Here is a 22,590-nt window from a genome sequence, read left to right on the forward strand (position 1 = left end):
CAAGAGGAAAAATTTCCAGAGATCTAGCTGACAGCAATATGAATAGACTTAACACTACTGACCTGTGCACTTAAAAATGGTTAAGGTGGTACATTCTATGCATATGCTTTTTAATCACAATTTTTAAAATTCTTCCAATAATTATAAAGCACTTCTACGTATCTCATCCCATACATCTGCATGATGAAGAGTAAATGAGTGCTTAGAGGTAGAAAAGTGAAGGAAGGAATATTTATATGCCTCAAGTCATTTCAATCAGTAGCCGAGGTTAGAATACCACTTTTCCAAATCTTCAGGTAGCCTATAGCAAAGGCTTGCTTCACTTCCACTAAAAGAAACATATTTAATGGACATTGGGGGGGGGGTGGAGAAAGAGAGAGAAGAGAGAGAGAGAGAAGAGCAGCGAGGGAGAGAGAGAGGGAAAGAAGGAAAGAAAGAAGAACTAAATGAATCAGGAAGATCTAGAAATTTGCTTCCTGACTCTTTGGATAAAATGCTTAATATCACTAAGCATCACATTTTTCTTCATCTATAAAAAGGGATTAGGGACGTCTCGCTGGTTCAGTTGGTAAAGCATGTGACTCTTGATCTTGGGGTTGTGGGTTCAAGCCCCATATAGGAAGTAGAGATTAGTTTTTAAAAATCTTTAAAAAAAAAAAAGGAGGGGTTTAATAATATCTATCTCATAGGATTAAGAAGAACAAATGATTAATAAATAAAGGTTGTACTGTAATCACCTTTGTATTCCCATGCCCTGATACATCATAAGCAATCAATAACTATTAATTATAAATAGTTAATAATGCATGTAATGACTATTTACTGATTGATTGCAACATGCTAGGGTTCTGTGAAGCAAAGATGACCAGAATAGTCTCTGCCCTCATAGAACTACAACCTAGTGATGTGTAACGTCTCCGTTTTCTTCATTTAGCTTCTGATCACACTCCTTCACACATGCCACAGAGAAATCCCCCCCGAACTCCTTGTGGACCAGTGATATACTCAATGGGCTCTGAAAGGGTGGCAATATTCTCCTAAATGTATAGGACTGCCCAGCTCTTAGGCTACTTACCAGCAGGCTCTGAGCTAACTGCTGCGGTACCTGGGTGGCTCAGTCCTTTAAGTGTCTGACTTAGGCCGAGGTCTGGATCTTGGAGTCCTGGGATCGAGACTCCCTGCGTCTGCTTCACCCTCTACCTCTCCCCCTACTCAAGTGCTCTCTTGTACTCATTCTCTCTCTCTCAAATAAATAAATCTTAAAAAAAAAAAAAAATCCCAAGCAGACTCCTCCCTGAGTACATTCAGGAAAGCCCTACTGGAGCTCACTCCCGTGACCCTGAAATCATGACCTGAGCTGAAACCAAGAGTTGGATCAACTGACTGAGCCATCCAGGTACCCCAATTTGTGAAATTTCTAACTCATTCTCAGCCGCCAAAAGTTTTACTGTAGTAAATTTGATTATAAATCTGAATTCCTTCAGTAATGAGAAATATATGCATTTATTTGGTTCCCCTCACCTCCCCTGTCATTCCTCATCTCTTTTGTAGTTCCCTCCTCACATTGGAGGGACCAGGACTCAATCCTTGGACCTCTTCTCTTCCCTGGAGAAGCAGGCTCCCCCGCGGGGATTCTGATACAGGACTCGATCCCAGGACCCCGGAATTCAGACCTGAGCCAAAGGCAGATGCTCAACCGCTGAGCCACTCAGGCGTCCCTAGTCTTTTGGCTTTAAACACCATCTTTAAATGAATGACCCACAGGTCTTTACCCTCAGCCAGACCTCATTTCTGCTCAACATCTTTACTTCAAACTCTAATACCTAAACTTAATTCCTTTTTTTTTAAAGATTTTATTTATTTATTCATGAGAGAGACACACAGAGAGAGAGAGAGGCAGAGACACAGGCAGAGGGAGAAGCAGGCTCCATGCAGAGAGCCTGATGTGGGACTCAATCCCGGGTCTCCAGGATCATGTCCTGGACTGAAGGCAGCGCTAAACCGCTGAGCCACCGGGGCTGCCCCCAAACTTAATTCCTAATATCACTCCCTGAATCCCTTCCACCTATCATCTTCCCTCTAAGGTTGCTGACAGCCGGATCTTTCCAGTAGCTCAAGACAAATCTCTTTCTCTCATACCCCCTAGCTAAACTGTCAGTACATCCTGTTAGCTCTAGCTTCAAACTAGAACCAGAATTCGATCACATCTTGTTAAACTCGCACTGACACCATCCTGGTCCACTGCCATCACTTCTCATCTGGAGAACTGCAATAATTGATTGTATTGTCCTTTAGCCCAGAGCTTGTCATAGTTTCCTGTTTCATTGGGAGTAAAACTAAAATCCCTACAATGGCCCACAGAGCCAAATGCCTTTTCCCTAGCCTTTTGACTTCCTTCCCTATCTCTTCCCCCCAGATCCTGCTGTGCACACTGCCATCCTTGCTGTTTCTGGAACATGCAGACATGTTACTGCCTTAGGGCCTTTCCACTGATCACTCTCTCTTCTTGTATCACTCTTAAAGCTAATACCCATATGGCTTTGTCTCTTCACCTTCTTTAGGTCTTTACTTACTGTCAACTTCTCAATAAGGTTTGTCCTAACTACCTCACTTAAATTCCAATCTCTTCCTTACCTCAGTACTCCTGGTCCTCCTTGTCATGTTATACTTTTTTTTTAGTATAGCACTTACTATCATAATATACATTTTCTTCTTTTTTGTTTATTGCCTATTTCTGTCTGCAAAAATGTGAGCTTGGGAGACTTGGGGAGAAGAAGACAGGAATCTTTGTCACTGAGGTATCCCAGGCATCTAGCACAAAGCCTGATGCACAGTGGGTGCTCAGTAGTAATTGCTGAATGAATGAATAAGTGAAGACTAGTAAGAATAATTGACATCAGCACTAAATGACTGATATCAATAGACAGTATGAATGATCACAGTGGATAGAAGTAGAATCCCAAAGCCATAAGGTGCTTTAAAGCTCACCTGAGATCACTCATCTAAGAAATTTAGAAAAAGGGGGATCCCTGGGTGGCTCAGTGGTTTAGCGCCTGCCTTTGGCCCAGGGCGTGATCCTGTAGTCCCGGAATCGAGTCCCGCGTCGGGCTCCCGGCATGGAGCCTGCTTGTCTCTCTGCCTCTCTCTCTCTCTCTGTGTCTCTCATGAATGAATAAATAAAATCTTTAAAAAAAAAAAAGAAATTTAGAAAATGGAACCAGAGAAATAAAAAGATTTATCAAAGATCATACTGTTAGTTCATGGCAAAGGAAAGACAATCTGGATCTTTTGGTTTAGTGGTTTTCCCCAGTTTTTACTGGTTCTGTCTCTCCTATCCCCTAGGCTTAACCAAGACTTCTTGAGGCGCTGAAAGACAGCCTCTATCTAAGTGGAGATTGACTTATTTCTCCCTAGAAATGTAAACTAGTGTCTGAGGAAATGGTATCCTGATAGCCCCTACACCAGGTCCATGGACCCTGGAACAGACTGAGATCGGCCACCAGAATGCATGATAATGACCCCAGAACCTAAGGATCTGAGCACAGCTGGCTCCCAGAATCTATCACCCAACCCTCTATAGCCCCCTCTGTCTTCATAGGTGACATGCTTCTCACATGCAGTTAACTATAACATCAATCTAAATGTTCAAACACTTCAGAGGCAGTTCCTGTATTATAAAGGATGTTATTAGCCTTCATGGTATTGAACAAAAACACTACCCGGGAGGAAACAAATGTTGAACAGTCTCTTCTCAGTGGTCGGATTTCTGTTTCCTCTTTGCTTTATCCTCTTTCCCAAGATCCACTTCCTTTCCTTAGCCAACAGGAAAAATGACATTAGTGAGTACCCAAGTCCTTTATAACCAAAGTTAATTTCTACTTTTCTAAATGGTTGATTCTCAATCCTTTTTTCTAAATTCTTTTTTATTACAGAGGAAGAAGACCAAATAAAGGAAGAGGAAAAGAAAAGAAAAGAGTCTCAAAAGAAGAAAAACTGCCCCAAGAAAGAGCACAAAATTGAAGTTGTTTAGGTTCAGAGCAGCCGCCTATGACGTCACAGCCACAGATTCTTCCCACTAAGGAGATGGAGGAAGTGATCCACAGGAGCTACCTACCCACAGTAAATAAGAGGAAGAGATGGCCAAGAAAGCTGAAAGATGCATTTACAGACCAGACATGATGGTAACAACCATTAATGAAGGAAAGACTGGGGAGAGGACTTCGTAACATTTTCGTAACGCAGCTCTATTTAAAAATATTTATTATGCCTATTAAGAGTGACGTGCCATGCTAGGTACAACGGTTTGTACAAAGGAATATAGGCAAAGTGGTGACAATAATAAGATAGGACAAAGAGCAAGAAGAGCCCGAATTACATTTATTATAATTTGCCGAGAGAAAAAATGCATTTTAATCACTTGTTTAAATGAGACTTATATAGTAATGTAGGAGACCTAATTGTCCTAATACATGATTGTTCAAACTACAATTAAATGTATTGCTGTTCCTTTTCTGAAATAAACATGAAATAGAAAGAATATTACATATTTTTACAGACGTAAGGTAGAAACTTTGAGTTGTTCACACTAAATGAAAATATCATTGCTTCAATGGGCTTTAAAACACGAATTTTTATGTTCTGCAGTGCAGTATGGCTTACAATGACATGAGTCTTTATAAACTTCTGACACTAGAACTATGTAAATTCATAATGTGTAAGCATCTAGGAAAAAGTGTTATTCTATGTCCATTTTTTCCCTAAAAGTGAAATGTCCTGTCATTTTCTTATAAATAGATATTAAATCATCATCATCAATACTGATAGCATTGTAGTGACAGAAAGGAATCCACAATACTGCCAAAGATACCGAACATGCATTTAGTAAGAATCCTAGCTTAGGTCTATATTGCTTTTGGCTATTGAGTTCCAGTTTGTAAAAGATTCAGTTCATCTATACTTGTCCCTGTCTTGTACATTTTGCTGTCAAGCAAGAGTTAATAAAAGCAGTTCTCTGTCATAGGTAGATATGCATACTATTGTCAGCAGATCTTTTAGCAAAGTTAACCACAAAGTCACCCAGGTCATAGGTCAAAATACCAAAATTTAAATGGGCACATTTAGTTAGAAAGGGACCGACCATGCACTTTAAGGACAAAGAGATCTGGGTTTGAATCTACTCCAATCTTTCTTTGTGCCCTTTGGCAAATTACTTAATTTCTCCAAGCCCTGATGTTCTCCAAGAAAAATGAAGATTAAAAAAGACCTTTTTTGCTGGATTGATGAGTGGATAAAACACGGTATATGTAAAATGTATAACTCAGTGCCTAAGACAGTTGTTCAAAAAGGCTAGTTGTTATTATTAGAAAGTATTGATATTCCTTCAGACCTTTAGGTTTCCTTGATACGGTTTTTCAGGATAGCAGAAAAGTCTACAATATGGTTCAAAATACTTGGATGGTGCCCACCCACTTCAGTCCTCTAACTCATCTTACATTATATTGCATTAAGTGGGAATGGGAAGCACATAGCAAATTAATTAAGAGTATTTCAGGCCAGATGGTAAAAAAGAGACATGAAATTAAATCTCCCTAACATGTTTAATAGAATAACTGCCAAATCCCTGGGCTATTATTTTGTTGCCTAGAGCATAACCAATCTACCAAATCTATCAAGTTGCTTCTGAAGCAACTGTTCTAGTTATTCCCGTCATTGTATAACAGACATCACACTGAAAATAAGAATGTTGCCATTTCATGATTGCATATAAGTTGTAAATAAACTATCTCAGATACATAACATATTCCTAAACTTTATCCCCATCAAGCACACAATTGTTTTTCAAGTTTATTTAAGTTCTCTACACCCAACATGGGGCTCGAACTCTTGACTCCAAGATTAAGAGTCACAATCTTTTCCAACTGAGCCAGCCAGAGGCCTTAAAATTAATTTTTTAAAATAATTTAACAAACCTTCCATCTCTTAGTTCATTTAAGTGTTCTATCATTTCTGGCTTGCAGCCTGAATAGTAAATTGAATGAGAAACTTCTGAATCTTCCAGAGACTGGAAAGTATTGGGTATTCTCTCAAAAAATCCTGTTCTCAAAGCTTCCTATGCTGGATTCTTATAAAAAAGTTTGGATAAGTACCCTCCTGTTTTGATGTGTGCAATTAACAGAAGTTTAAATATATCCATGCCCTCTGAAAGTTACTATAAATATATAGATTTGCATCCCTTACATTTAATTCCCTAATGAGAATATCAGAAATAGACTTTGTTTAAACTCTGATCATGCTTGACAAAAACGTCCTCTTGCTTTAGTAGCAACTTCCGAGCAGCCACATACTAAAGAAAGAAACTCTGCTTCTCTTCATAGCATTTCTTTGTGCATCTCTAAAAGAATTACCTGTTTTTATTCTAACAGGTTTTCCATTTTGCAAAGTGTTTAAAAGGCAGTAAAGGAGAGCTAAGAATTGGGGAAATATGGTGGGTAAGAATTGCATGTATTTCAAACTCCTACTCTTGAAAACGTCAGACCCGTGTTGGAGTTAATGGGTCGCTTTCATGTCCACTCAGAGAATAAGAGTTAAACAAAGAAAAATGTTTGCTCAGATAAGAGAAAAATTCCATCAAGAAAAAAGAAAGATAGGAGAAAGAGGGAGAGAGAGAGACTCAAAGAAGATATAGTGTTTCCAACAAGTAAACATTTTATTTTGCTTTACAATAGGCAGGAAAACAAGCTACTGTTTGTTATTTTCCCAACTATCAGTATTTTAACTGATTAAAGACTAAAGTATTTTATTTCTCTTTGGTCTGATTTGGGAAGAAAGGCCAAGGACAGGAAATCTGAGTCACTCTATTCCTAGGAAAACCTTTGTATTGCAAGCACTCATAACAGTGATAAAATACACAGATGGGTTCAAAATGTTACCTCTGCATTTGTCCACCCAAATAAAATAATCATTGTGTAATCAGTTGGAAATCGAAGTAAATTTTTCTAGGAGTAAAACTAACGTTCCGTTATTTGTGCTACCTGGAAATAGGAAAAGAATAACAAAAGTTTACAAATAATGCAAAAGCCAACTTTACTCAATGGTTTTCAGCTTCGCTCAAACTTAATCTATTATTTGAAGAGCTAATCGGAAACTAGACCAACTAGCTTAAGTTTTAACTTGTTCCTCTTTCAACCTTAAGTCCTTCTGGAAAAAAAAAAGACACAAAAGTACAAGGAAAAGTCTAGAAGGCTTGCAGAAAATAATAAAATAGAAAAATGTGAACAGATGAGTGAGCTGTGTTTTTTCCCAACGTCAGAATAGATTAATCCTGTCCTAGATAATCCAGAAGTGACTCTTCAGTGTCTAACTATGTGCTCAGACCAGACCCCCCCATGCTATGTACTGTATTTGGGTCATTAATCTTCTGGGAACTGGTTTTCTCCCAGAAATCACACATCACCTTCCCTGAGTCAGAAATATCTCCAGTGCTTCATCCCTTAGTTTTCCACCCACTGGACAAAGCTTATAAAACTACTAGTGGGGCTATGTTTATTTAAAATACTGGTGGCATCAATTAATCAATTAAGAACATAAAACCATGGGTGAACTAGGGAATTAGAAAGAGAACACAAGAGGCAAAAACACGTGCTTTCAACCAGTCTTCAGGACCTGGCACAAGGTGAAATTAGAGGAGCCACAGACTAAAGATGCTAAATAGGGATGAAGAGGGCTTCATGGACCACTGCCTGCAATTTTCAAAGGCACAGCTTTCAGGTTTCAAAGGAACCAGTTGGCATCAATTACAAGATGGTTTTCTAGATCCCACAGACTTTCCCATCTATGGTTTACAAAAGAATTAGCCATATAGAAAATTAGTTGCATGACTATTTTCTGATTTCTCCCTAGGGTAGTAAATAGCCAGTGCCATCTCATTGCAAAGAAGAGAAGCTCATTCATTATGTTAATTGGTATCTTAGGGAAGGTGTTGACAAATTACAGCCACGTGGGGAAAATTCAGTTGCCCATTTGTTTTTGTAAATAAAGTTGGATTGGCACACAGCCATGCTCATTCATTTATGTATCATCTATGACTGCTTTTGAGCTACAATGGCAGGGTTCAGTAGTTATGCCAAATACCACGTGGCCTTCAAAGCCAAAAATATTTACTACCTGGTCCTTCATAGAAAAGTTCGTTACCAAAAAAAATAAAAAAAAAATAAAAAAATAAAAAAAAAAGAAAAGTTCGTTACCTCTATGTTAGGTAATTAGAGCTTAATTCTCCTATAGAACGCCCATTGAGAAAGGCTGCTGGTGTGTGACTGAAGCAATAAATCCAAGAAAGAAACTGTGACTCTCTCAAAACCTACCTCAAATGTGGGAATGGAGAATGAAAACTGAAACTCAATGAAAACTAGACTAATAACTGGACCTAGCGAAAATGACCTACCACTCTGAAGGAGGTGGTAGCACTGCGCAAAAATAAAATGTCTGCCCATGCCTTCCATACCGATCTACATGAGTTTATGTTAGTAACTATATCCATTAATTCTACTCCTGTCATTTTTTCTTTGACTTGTCAGCTTCCTCGGATTTTTTTATCTGACGTGTCATGTCATGTTTGTCTTTACTCATTTCAGCTTCTTCGGAAGTTAAATTAAGAAAAAAATGTTGTTTCTCTATATGTCCCTTGGAATTAATTCAAGTTTTGGGAATAAGGTAATCTTAGGAAAGAAGTCATGTGACATGAATATGGACTGTTTAACACATGGCATTGAAGATGTGAAAAAAAAAGGCACTCATATATGACTGATGAGATTATATATTAATCTAATCTCTGTGGGAGATGATTTAGCAGTAGCAAATAAAGTCACAAAAGCAAATTACTTTGACCTAGTATTTCTACTTTTAGGAAATTATCCCTCAGATATACATCACTGAAATATTTAGAAAATGAGCCATGTAAAAGATTATTCTTTGCAGTATTGTCTTTTTACCAAAAGATTGAAAATAACCTAAATATCCCTCAGTTGGGGACTAGTTAAATATATAAGGTACATGCACCAATGGAATATTGTGTAACCATTAAAAAAAGAATGAGATATATATTTATGCACTAACTCGGCAACTCATTTGTTTATTTTTTTAACAAAACCCTATTAAGCACCTACTATATTCTAAACAAAGAGGACACAAAATGGGCAAAACAAAGTTCCTTCTCATATGGGATGCCAACAATAAACAAATAAAAATGTATATATTGTGTCAAACAGGGTAAAATAAAACAATGTAAGGGGGATAGGTAGTGACCCAGTTTGTTGCTCTTTTAATTAGGATTGTCAGGGAAGTTCTCAAAGTTTAGGTGGCATTTAAACAGAGACCTGAAAGAAGTGAGGAAATTAGCCACATGTATATCTGGAGAAAGAACTATCCAGAGATAGAGCTCCTATATAAAGTCCCTGAGATGCCACATTTAAGGCACAAACCGGAGGCTGTTGATGAGGGGACACATATATAGAGACACCTAGATAGAGGTGTCAGATGAGACCTGACAGGTAGTGCAAGGAATCAGAATCCTTTTGGTGTACACCAAAAGTAAAGAATGTGACTTTTCCTCTCTGTGTCATGGGAAGCCATCAAAGGGTCCAGAATAGATGAATGACATGATCTGACTTTTTTTTAAGGATCACTCTGGTTGATTCACTCGTTAGTCAGAAATCTATTGCCTTAATAGAATCAAGGACACTAGCTCGAAGCACGGTGATCATAGAGGAAGTAGCAAGATATATTTGCATTCTGGATATATTTTAGATGATATCCAAAAACACTGCTTAATTAAATGTTAAGAATAATGTGTGTTACCATTTGTGTTTAAAACAGAAGGAGATGACAGCCAGCAAGAAGAACAAAATGTTGCCATTTGCAATGATGTGGATGGAACTAGAAAGTATAATGCTAAGTGAAATAAGTCAGTCAGAGAAAGACAAATATCTATGATTTCACTCATATGTGGAATTTGAGAAACAAAACAGATGAATATAGGGGAAGGGAAGAAAAAATAAGATGAAAACAGAGAAGGAGGCAAACCATAAGAGACTCTTAACTATAGGAAACAAAGGGTTGATGGGGGGGAAGGGGTTGAGGATGGGGCAACTGGGCACTAAGGAGGGCACATGATGGAATGAGCACTGGGTGTTATGTGCAACTGATGAATCACTAAATTCTACCTCTGAAACTGATGATACACTATACGTTAATTAAATTGAATTTAAATTTAAAAAATAGTTGGAGATGATAGATAAATATCATTGCTTGTAAATACATAAATTCTCTGAAAGAATAAATAAGAAATTGATAACTTTATTTGCCTCTGGGAAGGAAAACTAAGGGTCTGGGGAACAAGAGTGGGAAAGAGACTTTTCAATGTACAGTCTTTTGTGTCTTTTGAACTTTGAACAATGTGATGTGTAAATGATTTTTTTAATTAATTATTAAAATTAAAATTTTTAAGCTTAGCAAACAAAAACATGATCTATAATTTGTATGGACTATATCTTTATCTACTAGAATTTTAAAAATAATTAAAGGAAAGAAAAATAGATAAAAAACTTTGAATCAAACCTTTCAAAACACCATTTGATCCTTCTCCCTTCAAGTTATATGAAGTTGATATCCTACTAACATAAAAAGAAATCCAATTTGAGTTAACAAATATAATCTTTTATTCCCTTGGAAATTACCTTAAAATTTGCTGCCTTCTTTTTGTAATTTTCTTCAAACCTTTGGTAATTCTTAGTCTATTTTCATATACTCTTTCTTTTAACTACCTACAGTTGTCATCTAGTATTAAGTAATTCAAAAAGTACATGGAAAATAAAGTATATAGCTAAATTCTGTAAGACTTTAAAGTTTGGGAAAATATTACTTCAACATGAGAGCAATTCAAAGTCTATGATAATGCTGAATGACACAAGGACAATATTTACTTATCCTTAGCATTAGACTGAATTACTCAGGATAAGCTATGCTATGCTATTCATTATAAAAAAAATACAAAAAGAAAGAAGAAAAATCTCAATAGGCTTGAAACACTATATTACTTCTATAAGAGTTGAATGTGGTTGGCAGTTTTGTCTGTGGGTTGCTAGGTTACTCAGGTCCACGTGAGGACTCAGACAAAGGCTACTTCCGTCTTGTGGATGCCTCTTCAACACAGGTCATCCATGGAAAAAAAGGAGGAGAGCTCTGAGTGAGATTTTTATGCACCAGATCTGAAAATGCATATATCCTTTCCACCAGTTTTCCACTGGCCAGAACTAGTGATATGATATACTATAAGACCCAACTACAAGGAGCTGGGAAATACCTCTTCCAGTGTGCTCAAGACAAAAATAAAATGGTTTGGTGAGCACATAACACTATCTCTGTCCATTGAGGACTCAAGAAAATATATAACTTAAAACAAATATATCTCAATAATGTTTATTGAATTTTAATGTTTACATATTTTATTCAATCTTGCCGAATCCAAAATGATCTTCCATTGACCATTACTATTGTTAGAATACCCATGTATAGTTTATATGAGTATTCTGGAATTCTATGTAGAGAAGTCATTTTAACTTACATCTTTAAGAATTTATTTTCTAAAGAAACATTCTTCTGAGCCTAAGTGGATTCTCAAAACCTCTCAGATTCCAAAGCCTACCTTCCTACATTTGGAGCAGTCAAATATGGACTTCTGAAATAGATATGTATAAACTGTCTCAAAATTGAGTAAATCTGAGGCACTTGGCTTACTCAGCCAGTAAAGCATGTGATTCTTGATCTTGGGGTGTGAATCTGAGCCCACATTGGGTGTAGAGATAACTTTTAAAAATATTTTTAAAAATTTAATAAAATCTTGATCAATTTAATAAAGTATAATTATGAAAAATAGTACATGTGTCTATACTCATATGCAAACTTCCATATACTATTATGAATTAACTTGTGTATATGCACTTTGTTTTCTTAATGAAATTGTATACAGCAAACATTTTTTTTCTGCAACAGTGCTTTACACGTAATCAGCATTCAGTTAAAATGAGCTACTCAATACAAATACATTACTTTAACTGCTTCAAAGGACCTTCTCTCTTCTAAGTTACCCTTCAATATTTACTCTTATCACATAAAATATGAGTCAAATATAATAAATTATATTTGTTTAATATTTATTATATTTTAATAAATATAAATTTATTTATGAAACAAATATTTATATTTGTGAAACAAATATTTATTGTGTACCTACAATGTGCCAGAGAGTGTGGAGACTGATAGGAACAAACTAAGAGAGAGATATTGTCCTACCCTCATGGAATTTACAGCTTATAAGGGTGATGAATAAATATTTACAATATGTTATAGTAAATGTATATGCTGTATATGCTGTCAAAAGTACAGTGATTCTGGAAGCACTTAGGAGAGGAAAAGAGAGAATAAGAACTTCCTACAAAAGTTTTGCCTGAAATAATTAACAACATCTTAGAACATGACAGTAGGTCCCAAGAAGTTATCATTACAAAGTCAATTGTACTTCTTTTCAAGGCACCTAATACCTTATGCTAAGAAATACATTGTTCTCTCAGCTTCTATTATGGTTATAGTTTGCTGAGAAAGTGAGTACTTTTGTATTCATCTATTTATTCGTTACACTGTGATATGGCCTTTTTTCCCTTGGCTGTATCAAGAATTAGACTACTCTACACTTTTTAAATCTTATAATCAATGAAGATTACTAGTAAATTTATATAGTTATGTCTTCAATAGGTGACTATCTGAATTTATCAAACCACAATTAATTGTTTAAGCTTTAATGGTCAATCATTAAAGGTAGATTTGTAATTTAATTTCTCAAATTTGAGGTCAAAATTCATTATACACAGGCTTTCACCATGAACAGTCTTCTCTGCACATGTTCTTAAAATGCTTAATCCTGTTCCATTATAAAGGGAGAGCTAGGAACTCAAAAGGAATAGATTTAGTTCCAGATAGATTTTTTTTTTTAATTAACATTGTGCCTAACACTAAAATTAAAGGCTTCTATTGTCCCTGATATGTGGCTCTACCCTATGGTATATGACATTTGTAGTGGTTTGGTAGGGCTGCCATAACAAAACATCCCAGACTGTGTGTCTCTAAATAACAGAAATTTGGGATGCCTGGATCTCAAGCCTCAGTGGTTGAGCATCTGCCTTTGGCTCAGGTCATGATCCCGCGAGTTCAAGGATCAAGTCCCACATCGGGCTCCCTGCAGGGAGCCTGCTTCTCCCTCTGCCTGTGTCTCTGCCTCTCTCTCTCTGTGTCTCTCATGAATATATAATAAATCTTAAAAAATAATAATAATAACAGAAATTTATTTGCTCTCAGTTCTGGAGGCTAGAAGTGTAAGATCGTGGTGTTCTGAGTTTACATTGGAGGGCCATTCTCCAGCACCCCAGTATCTCTTCTTCTTGTTCAGATACCAGTCATACTGAATTAGGACCTCTCTCTGATGGCCTCCTAGTAACTTAATCATTTCTTTAAAGATCTTATCTCCAAATATGATCACATTCTAAAGTGCTGGAGGTTAGTAGTTCACCCTGAATTTCAAGGAGGACATAATTCAGCCCATTACAATATCCTAAAGTGGTTTCACTTCCAAAGATAAAGGATTTCCAGATCAGTTAATTCTGCACAGGAAAATGCTTACAGGATATCCAAAGCAATCTATAAATGAGTGAATGGTTACATCATAATGACCTGGGAAGCATTTGACAAATGCAAACTCTTAGGGCTCCTGCCTGGCTCAGTCAGTAAAGCATGGGACCCTTGATCTCACAAGTTCAAGCCTCATGTTGGGCACAGACCTCACTTAAAAAAAAAAAAAGGCAACTCTAAAGCTTCCTCCCCACTGCTCCTACCTCCAATAGTTTCATTTAGTAGGTCTAGAGTAGAATCTAGGAATTTGCATTTTTCGAAAGTTCAGGAGACTCTGCTATGCTGCCAAGAAGTTCTGCTTTGGGGCATCTGGGTGGCCCAGTCAGTTGAGCATCTGCCTTCAGCTCAGGGCATGATCCCAAAGTCCTAGGATTGAGCCCCATTTTGGGCTTCCTGCTCAGTGGGGAGCCTGTTTCTCCCTCTCCCTCTGTACCTCTCCCTGCTTATGCATGCTGTCAAATAAATAAATAAAATCTTAAAAAAAAAAATGTTCTGCTTTGGGGCACCTGGCTGGCTCAGTCAGGTGAGCATGTGACTCTTGACCTCAGGATATGATGTTAAGCACAGAGCCTACTTAAAATTTAAAAAAAAAAAAAAAAAAAGCTCTACTCTATAGAGCTTCTCCCTCTTGAAACATTAATGGAAGAAAACATTTATATGAACATGTCTCAACCTACATAAGACTTCAAAAAGGAGAACTAAGGGCCACATTAAATTAGATTGTAAAAATTAAACTTAGAAACTTAAAAAAAAATTAATGACTTATTAGTAATGAAACCATTAGCAAACTAAGAATAATCTTTCTACTCACACCTAAGATTTCAAATTACCTTTCAGTAAGGGAAAAGGCATTCCCCAAAGGAGAGGTGGAAATTTGCTCAGAAGATCATAAATTTAAGATAAATTTGTAGATATAGATTTCAGTCCATAATATTTTGGACCACAAATTTATGTTTACAAAAGAATTGATGATGAGTTTAGCCTCAGAGGGTTAATTTTGGGTATTCTATACCCCTTCATCCAGTTCCTTGGACATGTTCCATGCATGACTTTAGGATCTTTTATGGTTGTATATGTGGAGGGGTGGTATGATGGGAGGACCTTGAATGAATACCTCAAATATTATCCAAGATTTTGAAAGAGAGTTAATAACTGCTAATATTTGGCAAAGGAGATTAAAACTACTCCTTGGGAAAAGGAAAGCAAAGCTGGAGGGCTGGAGGTATCACAATTCCAGACTTCAAGTTATATTACAAAGCTATAGTGATCAAAACAGTATGGTACTGGCACAAAAATAGACACATAGACCAATAGAAAAGAATAGAAAACTCATATAAACCCACAATTACATAATCAATTAACTTTTGACAACACAGCAAAGAATATACAATGGGAAAAAGTCTCTTCAACAAATGATGTTGGAAAACTGGTCAGCTCTGTGCAAAAGAATGAAACTGAACCACTTTCTTGCACAATACAAAAAAATAAATAAATAAATAAATTAAAAAAAAAAAACAACTCAAAATGGATTAAAGACCTAAATGTGAGACCTGAAACCAGAAAAATCCTAGAAATTACACAGGAAGTAATTTCTCTGATGTCGGCCATAGCCAGATTTTTCTAGATATGTCTCTTGAGGCAAGAAAAAAATAAAGCAAAAATAAACTATTGGGACTACATCAAAATAAAAAGCTTCTGCACAACAAAGGAAACAATCAACAAAACTAAAAGATAACCTATGGAATAAAAGAAGATATTTGTAAATGTGACATATCTGATAAAGGGTTAATATACAAAATCTATAAAGAACTTATACATCTCAAACACCCATAAAACAAATAATCCCATTAAAAAATGGATAGAGGACATGAACAGACATTTCTTCAAAGAGAACATCCAAATGGCCAACAGACACATGAAAAGATGCTCCACATCACTGACCATCAGGGAAATGCAAATCAAAACTATAATGAGATCTCACCTCACACCTGTCTGAATGGCTAAAATCAAAAACACAAGATCCAGCAAGTGTTGGTGAGAATGTGAAGAGAAAGAGACCCTTGTGCACTGTTGGTGGAAATGCAAACTGGTGCAGCCATTGTGGAAAACAGTGTGGAATTTCCTTAGAAACCTAAAAAGAGAACTACCCTATGATCCAGTAATTGCATTAGTGGGTATTTACCCAAAAATACAAAAACACTAATTTCAAGGGATACATGCAACCCTATATTGTGGCATTCTTTATAATTGCCAAATTACAGAAGCAGCCCAAGTGTCCATCGACTGAAGATTGGATAAAGAAAGTGGCATATATATATATATATATATATATATATATATATATATATATCGGAATGTTATTTAGCCATAAAAAAGAAGGAAATCTTGCCATTTTCAATGACAAGGATGGAGCTACAGAGTATAATGCTAAGCAAAGTCAGTCAGTCAGAGAAAGACAAATACCATATGATTTCACTCATGTGGAATTTAAGAAACAAAACAAACAAAAGGGAAAAAAATAAGAGACAAAGCAAGAAACAGACTGTTAACTATAAAGAACACACTGATGGTTACCAGAGGAGAGGTGGGGGGGATGGGTGAAATAGGTGATGGGGATTAAGGAGAGTTCACATATGAGCACAGGGTGATGTATGGAATTGTTGAATCACTAGATTTCACACCTGAAACTAATATAACAATGCATGTTAACTCTACTGGAATTAAAATTAAAAACAAAATTATTTCTTGGGATCACAGACAAAGCAGGGGAGCTCTGACTGTAGAGGTCCCTAAGGTGACAACAGTGGAAGACCAACTTTTTGCTCTTTTGAGCAAAGAACTAAAGATTGCTCCTGCCATTGTCTTACAGATCCTCTGACTAGAAGCATGACTGTGATTTTCTGCAATGGGAGAGGGAAGAGGAGGATGAAATTATGTACGTTTCAACATGAAAGACGAGAGAATAACAAAAAACTTACATTTTCAATAGGTATATTTTAAATAAAAGTCTGAAAAAGGATTGACCTTGGAATTTTCTGGAAAGAAATAAAACATGCTTCCTTGTGCCCCTAAGGGTCCAAGTCCTAGAATCAGTTCCATGTAGGAAACTGCAAGTTCTTCATAGAGGCACAACATTTGGGCCAAGGGACGACCGAAAGAAAATTCATGGAGACTTGTCAGCCAGAGCAAATGCTTTCTATCAAGAGAAAAATTCCTTTGCACTTAGGAAAAAAAACTCAAAAAAGCGCAAGTACTTTGTTGTTGCTACTATTCTTGCTGTGGTTTAAATAACGTAACTCTAAACAACTTAGACCATATGGTGAACACATGTCAGTACCCTGTAGACCAAATTATTCAGGCTTCTCAACTTTGAATTCTCATTAATGCTATGGGTCAAATAGGAGTGATTTCACTAATCATATCATTGCATCATGTTTTAAGCAAGGAATTCATTTAAAAAAAACTGTAATTTTGATTAAGTATGCCAATTAAATCTATTGTTATAAATACCAAAATTTATCTTCCTTGGCCTAATCATATAAGGAACTTAAAATTAACTGTCTACAAAGAAAGCCTCCATTAATCTTAATTTCTCAGTGTAGCATGTTGTTGGATATAAACTGGTTTGAGTTGGATAACTCTTTTTTTCCAGGTTTCCTAAAACAAATTGTACCATTTTACCCTTTGTGCATTAGAGATCAGAAACTTCCTATTAAAAAACAAGCTTCATTCCACATACCAAAAAAGTCATAATTATTCCCACTTTATCTTTAGCATTTTTTCCATTACTCATCAAATTACTCTCCTTCATCTTTTCATAAACTTTTGAAACTACAAAGAACCTTAGAGATCTAATCCATCACTTCTCTTCCCTCTAGCACCACCACCCGAGTCCCAGCTACAATCATTCCTCATCAAGACAACTGAGGAAGACCCCGACTGCCCTGGCTCTCTTCCCATTTGTTTTCACCATGCAGCCAGAGCCATCTGTTCAAAAACTTGTCAGCACTCATCCCATGTCCAGTCATCCTATCCATCCTCCAACAGCCTCCATCCCATAACAGACACCTTAAATTCTATCTTTGTACTATGTTTATGATAAAGCTAAAACTCCTTAACTCAGCCAACTAGGCCCTACAAAATCTGGTGCCTTTGAGCTCTTCATCCTAATCTCAGACCACGCTAGCTCACTCCCAGTCTTGGCCCCAGTAGACATCTATCCTTAGCTATCCTGACACTCCCTACACTGTTTGACCCCCTGCTTACAATTCATTCTGCCTCAAATGCTCTATTCTCCTTCTATACCTGATTGGCTTATTGTTGAAGGTACTTTTTTAGAGATGCCAGAGCCCTATGTTTTGAATAAATTCCCAGGGTATTCTATTTGAAGTTCATAGTGATAGGCTTGTCTTAATCCCTTACTTTGGCCAAAATGACTAAAATGGTACTTTCTACACAGTTGGTATGATACATGATTCTATTCAAAATACTTTTTTGGTTCTGATTTTGGAGGCATTCAATAAGACCCCCGTTAGATAAAAGTAATGCTAATACTAGCATCCAGCATGTTTTTAACTATGAAGGAGCAGAAGCACGAACTCAAACAAAGTAATACTCATGGGGGAAATGTCTGCCAAACTCGTGTGCTAGAACAAAGAAGTGTGGATATCCAACTATTGTGTGAAGACTCATCTGGGCCTAGTCTTGTGGAATTTGTCATTATCCTATACCTCGGTTAAATAAACCTCAATTAGGAAATGGATCTCATGTTACTTAATCTATGGAATGGGAAGCACATCTAAAGAAATCAATCTGGGCTCCTGGGTGGCTCAGTGGGTTGAGCGTCTGCCTTCAGCTGAGGTCATGATCTCAGGGTCCTGGGATCGAGTTTCACATCTGGCTCCCTGCTCAGTGGGAAGTCTGTTTCTCTCTCTGCCACTTCCCCACCCCACCTCCCTGCTCGTGTTCTCTTTCTCATGCTCTCTCTCTCTCCCAAATAAATAAAATCTTTAAAAAAAAATGAAAATTAAAAAATAAAGTAATGAACCTTCTATCAACCAAATCTTGAAAATCAGGTGTATGTAAGGATATCAAGGAGAACAGAAGAAGGGGGAGAGGAAAAGTTTTCTTTCTCTTTTACTGAATCAGAAGAATCAGGTCCTGAAGTTTTTCCAAGAGCTAAGACTTTGGTTAAGAGGCTCTCTGATGTCTTATCAGTGTTATCTCTCCTAGGTAATAATGGCGGCAGGAGAGAATAGTTAAATAAACCTCGTATCATTGTTTTAAGTGTCTCTTAAATGAATGACAAAAGGTCTGGGAATGTAGGTCAATAGACTCTACATTTTTTCCCCTAGTAATTTAATGAAGCTTGTTTAAAGTGTCTAATAGAGACTAGCAGGAAATTGACTTGTAAATTTATTAAGTACTTCTGAGTACTGTGCTTTGGGATCATGTCTTAGCATATCAAATAATGAACTTGGTGGTGAAATATTCACATTCACTTGCTTGACTTGTTTGGAAGAACTGTGAGGATTTATTTCCTCTTTGGAAGCATAATAATAAGTATTATCTGAACAAAACATCATTGAAAACTGTTTATCTAAACCTAGGAACACATCCTATTCTAATATCTGTATAGAATGAATGTTTATCAGGATTAGAGTATGCATAATAAATAATACCAGATTACACTAACATCACAAAGTTTACTAATGGAAATCTAATTTTTTTTAATTTGTATGAATTTCTTTTTAATTTCCAGGCTTTGATAATTTATATAATACACCATTGTGCTTTTTTTTTTTCAATTTGCCAAACGTTTGTTTCAAACCAGATTTGTGAGGACTCATGAGCAAAAATAAAAGGCTTCAAAATCAAGCCGAAGAACTGGTAACTTGAAAACTAAAATCAGCAGCTCTTGGAATAAAAATGTCAAATAGCTAATGAAAATAAGAGCATTTGATTGTAACAAATGAAACTACACATGCACTTAGGCTTTATCTGGAGCTACAGCTCAGTTTGTAATCACTTGTCATTTTTCAAGTCATCCACAGGTATAGTATGAAACTGAAAATTATGTGAGTTTCAATAATATAAAGGAAAGATTCTCACAATGTAGTTATTGCCATCATAAATGGTAATGACAGTGTAATTCCAAAGGCATTTTTTGTGATGACTTTGAGGTACAGAACAGTAAAAAAATTTCTCTAATATTAGTTATTTTTAATAAGACCAAGATTAGCTATTATACCTACCACTGCAAACTAAACTAAACCATATGCTAAACTGCATGCCACTTTCTTATTTAATCTTTCAAGTCTTTATGGTGAGAGACAAGAATCTCATATGTGATGCAGAAATGTGTTAAGATCCAATAATGTCAGAGGACTTCAGATCATTTATATAAGATACATTTGGGGGAAAAAAACATTATGTACAATATTTTATTTAGCTGTTCAATATCTTCTTTTTTTTTTTTAAGTAATCTCTATGCCTCAAGTGGTGCTCAAACTGACAACACCAAGATCAAGAGTCACAAGCTCTACTGACTAAACCAGCCAGGCACTCCAATTACTTTATTTTTTAATATTCATTTTTATTTAAAAAATATTGAACAGGTTGGGTACACTGAGCATGGAACTTGCTTGGGATTCTCTCTCCCTTTCCTTCTGCCCCCCCCACCCTCACATATGCTCCTGTTCTGTCTCTCTCAAAATACATACATACATACATACATACATACATAAGTATATACTAACATCTGTTTTATATACAGAGAATATAGAAACAAAACCATAATTACTGAATTTCAGTATGTCTTAACAGGCTAATCACCTTCTAATCACTTTATTTCATCTTATGGTGATGCCTTAATATCATATGACCACTGCAAATACATATTGTGCCTTAAGTTTTCAGAAAACATAATTCAACGTCTAAAGCACATTCAGAAATATAGTTCTGGGGATCCCTGGGTGGCTCAGCGGTTTGGCGCCTGCCTTTGGCCTAGGGCGTGATCCTGGAGTTCCGGGATTGAGTCCCACATCGGGCTCCCTGCATGGAGCCTGCTTCACCCTCCTCCTGTGTCTCTGCCTCTCTCTCTCTCTCTCTATCATAAAGAATAAAAAAATAAATCTTAAAAAAAAAAAAAAGAATCAGTTCTGTAGCTTAAAAATAGGCAACTTCCCAGTATTTGCACAGAGCAGAAAGCTTCCTGAAATATTGACTAAAAGATAACTGGTTTCCCAAAAGAGAGTCCAGATACAGAAATCTTTGCTGGACTTTAATAGATGAGCAAACCCGTTAGGATTACCTTTATGGGCAGGGAATAATAGTAGAGCATGTAAAATAACTAAAGGAAAGGTAACATTTTCCAGCTTAAATTTAAATTAGATCAAATTAGTTTCAAAAGAGCAAATGATGCTTTTCAGAAGAACCAGGTCCAGAGTAAGTTAAAACTGATTCCAGAGGCGCCTAGTTGGTTCAGTCCCTATGGCATGCGACTCTTGATCTCAGGGTCGTGAGTTCAAACCCTTCTAACCCCACATTGGTCATAGAGCTTACTTAAAAAACAAAAACTAAACTTAAAACAAATTCCAGGAGATTATTCACTGATTAATGTATATGAAAACTCAAACTGTCCCTACAAAACCTGAGAAAGCAAAAAAGAAACTGATGCTTTCAAAGTCCTGATTTCTGACCAGAAGAAGACATTAGATGGACTATGAACTAAAGATACAAAACACTTCTTTTATTTACATTTAGGGAAAATGTATAGTTTCACAGGGAGCCTCAGAGATTCCTTTTTCCTTCCTGGAAAGCAGATTCCCTCCCAGAATGTTCATACTCTCAAAATCACCTTTTTAATAGTATTTCATTATTTACAATCCTTTGCATAATTTTGTATTTTATATTTTATAAACAGATAAGTTATTATATAGTTATCCCCCTTGAGACTGGGGACAAGTTATTGAACTCTCCCAGCCTAACTTCACTTCATCATGGAGGTGATGGAGATCATAATTCAGAGCTAGCTCCTAGGATGGTAGGGAAGTTTAAAAGCCGTAGTGTATATGAAACACAGCAACTGGCCCTGTATAGGAAAAGACCAGTAAAAGGCAGCTATTATGAGTATCTGTCTTATAAAATATCCTTGATATTTTCTATGCCCTATGGTTTTAAATTCAGTTTTCATGGCTGTTCTGTGTGTTATTTAAATTCTTTATAAATAAATAAATAAATAAATAAGATTCTTTATTACTTCGATATGGCAAAAGTCAGGAAAATGAAATTCTTCTTTAGAACTATTTCTTTATTCCACTATTGTTCCAATAAAATTCCGCTAGCCAGACACAGCAAACAAAAGGACCTCTAAGATTGTTCAAATGCCAGAGAACTTAAGCTCCTTTTCCCAGTCCCATCCATTGTGAACACTGTTGAAAGCCTTTCTTTACTTTTTTGTTAAGTGAAATTATGTCTAAGATCTGGGAAATATGAAGGCAGCTGAAGAGCACAATGGAAATCAATCACTCAGGCAGAGCCTTGACCACCAGTACTACTATCAACTGCCTTCAATCCCGTTTAGGGGGCGTGAAAACCACGCAGAACTGCTGACAGGAAGCTTCACTTTATTTGGAACAAGGGAGTACCATTCACAGGACTAAGGTGCTAGGACTATATATATCTTTCTCAGGACAGCTATATTGTAGATTATATGACAGGAAGGGAAAGGAGTAATGTGTTTTTTCTGCTAGTTTGCAAACTTCCAGCCTAAACTATGCGACTGTGATTTTATTAGAGCTGTGATCATTCCGCTGGAGGTGGCCATGACTCTGTTTACTTTGGCATACTTTCATG

General features: G+C 36.4%; 1 protein-coding gene and 1 non-coding gene across 2 annotated transcripts in view; one reads left to right on the forward strand and one right to left on the reverse strand.

The window, feature by feature from the left end:
- LOC112654457 (uncharacterized) overlaps nucleotides 1-10,521 on the forward strand; it is a 66,895-nt gene extending 56,374 nt beyond the window's left edge. The window contains exon 3 of the transcript XR_007402406.1: nucleotides 3,933-10,521. This is a non-coding gene — a transcript (uncharacterized LOC112654457). The remainder of the gene's footprint in view (nucleotides 1-3,932) is intronic.
- The window catches only part of TRIM61 (tripartite motif containing 61), a 211,285-nt gene that overhangs the window by 87,311 nt on the left and 101,384 nt on the right, over nucleotides 1-22,590 (reverse strand).

This window comes from Canis lupus, chromosome 15 (genome assembly GCF_003254725.2).
Source record: "Canis lupus dingo isolate Sandy chromosome 15, ASM325472v2, whole genome shotgun sequence".
NCBI lineage: Eukaryota > Metazoa > Chordata > Mammalia > Carnivora > Canidae > Canis > Canis lupus.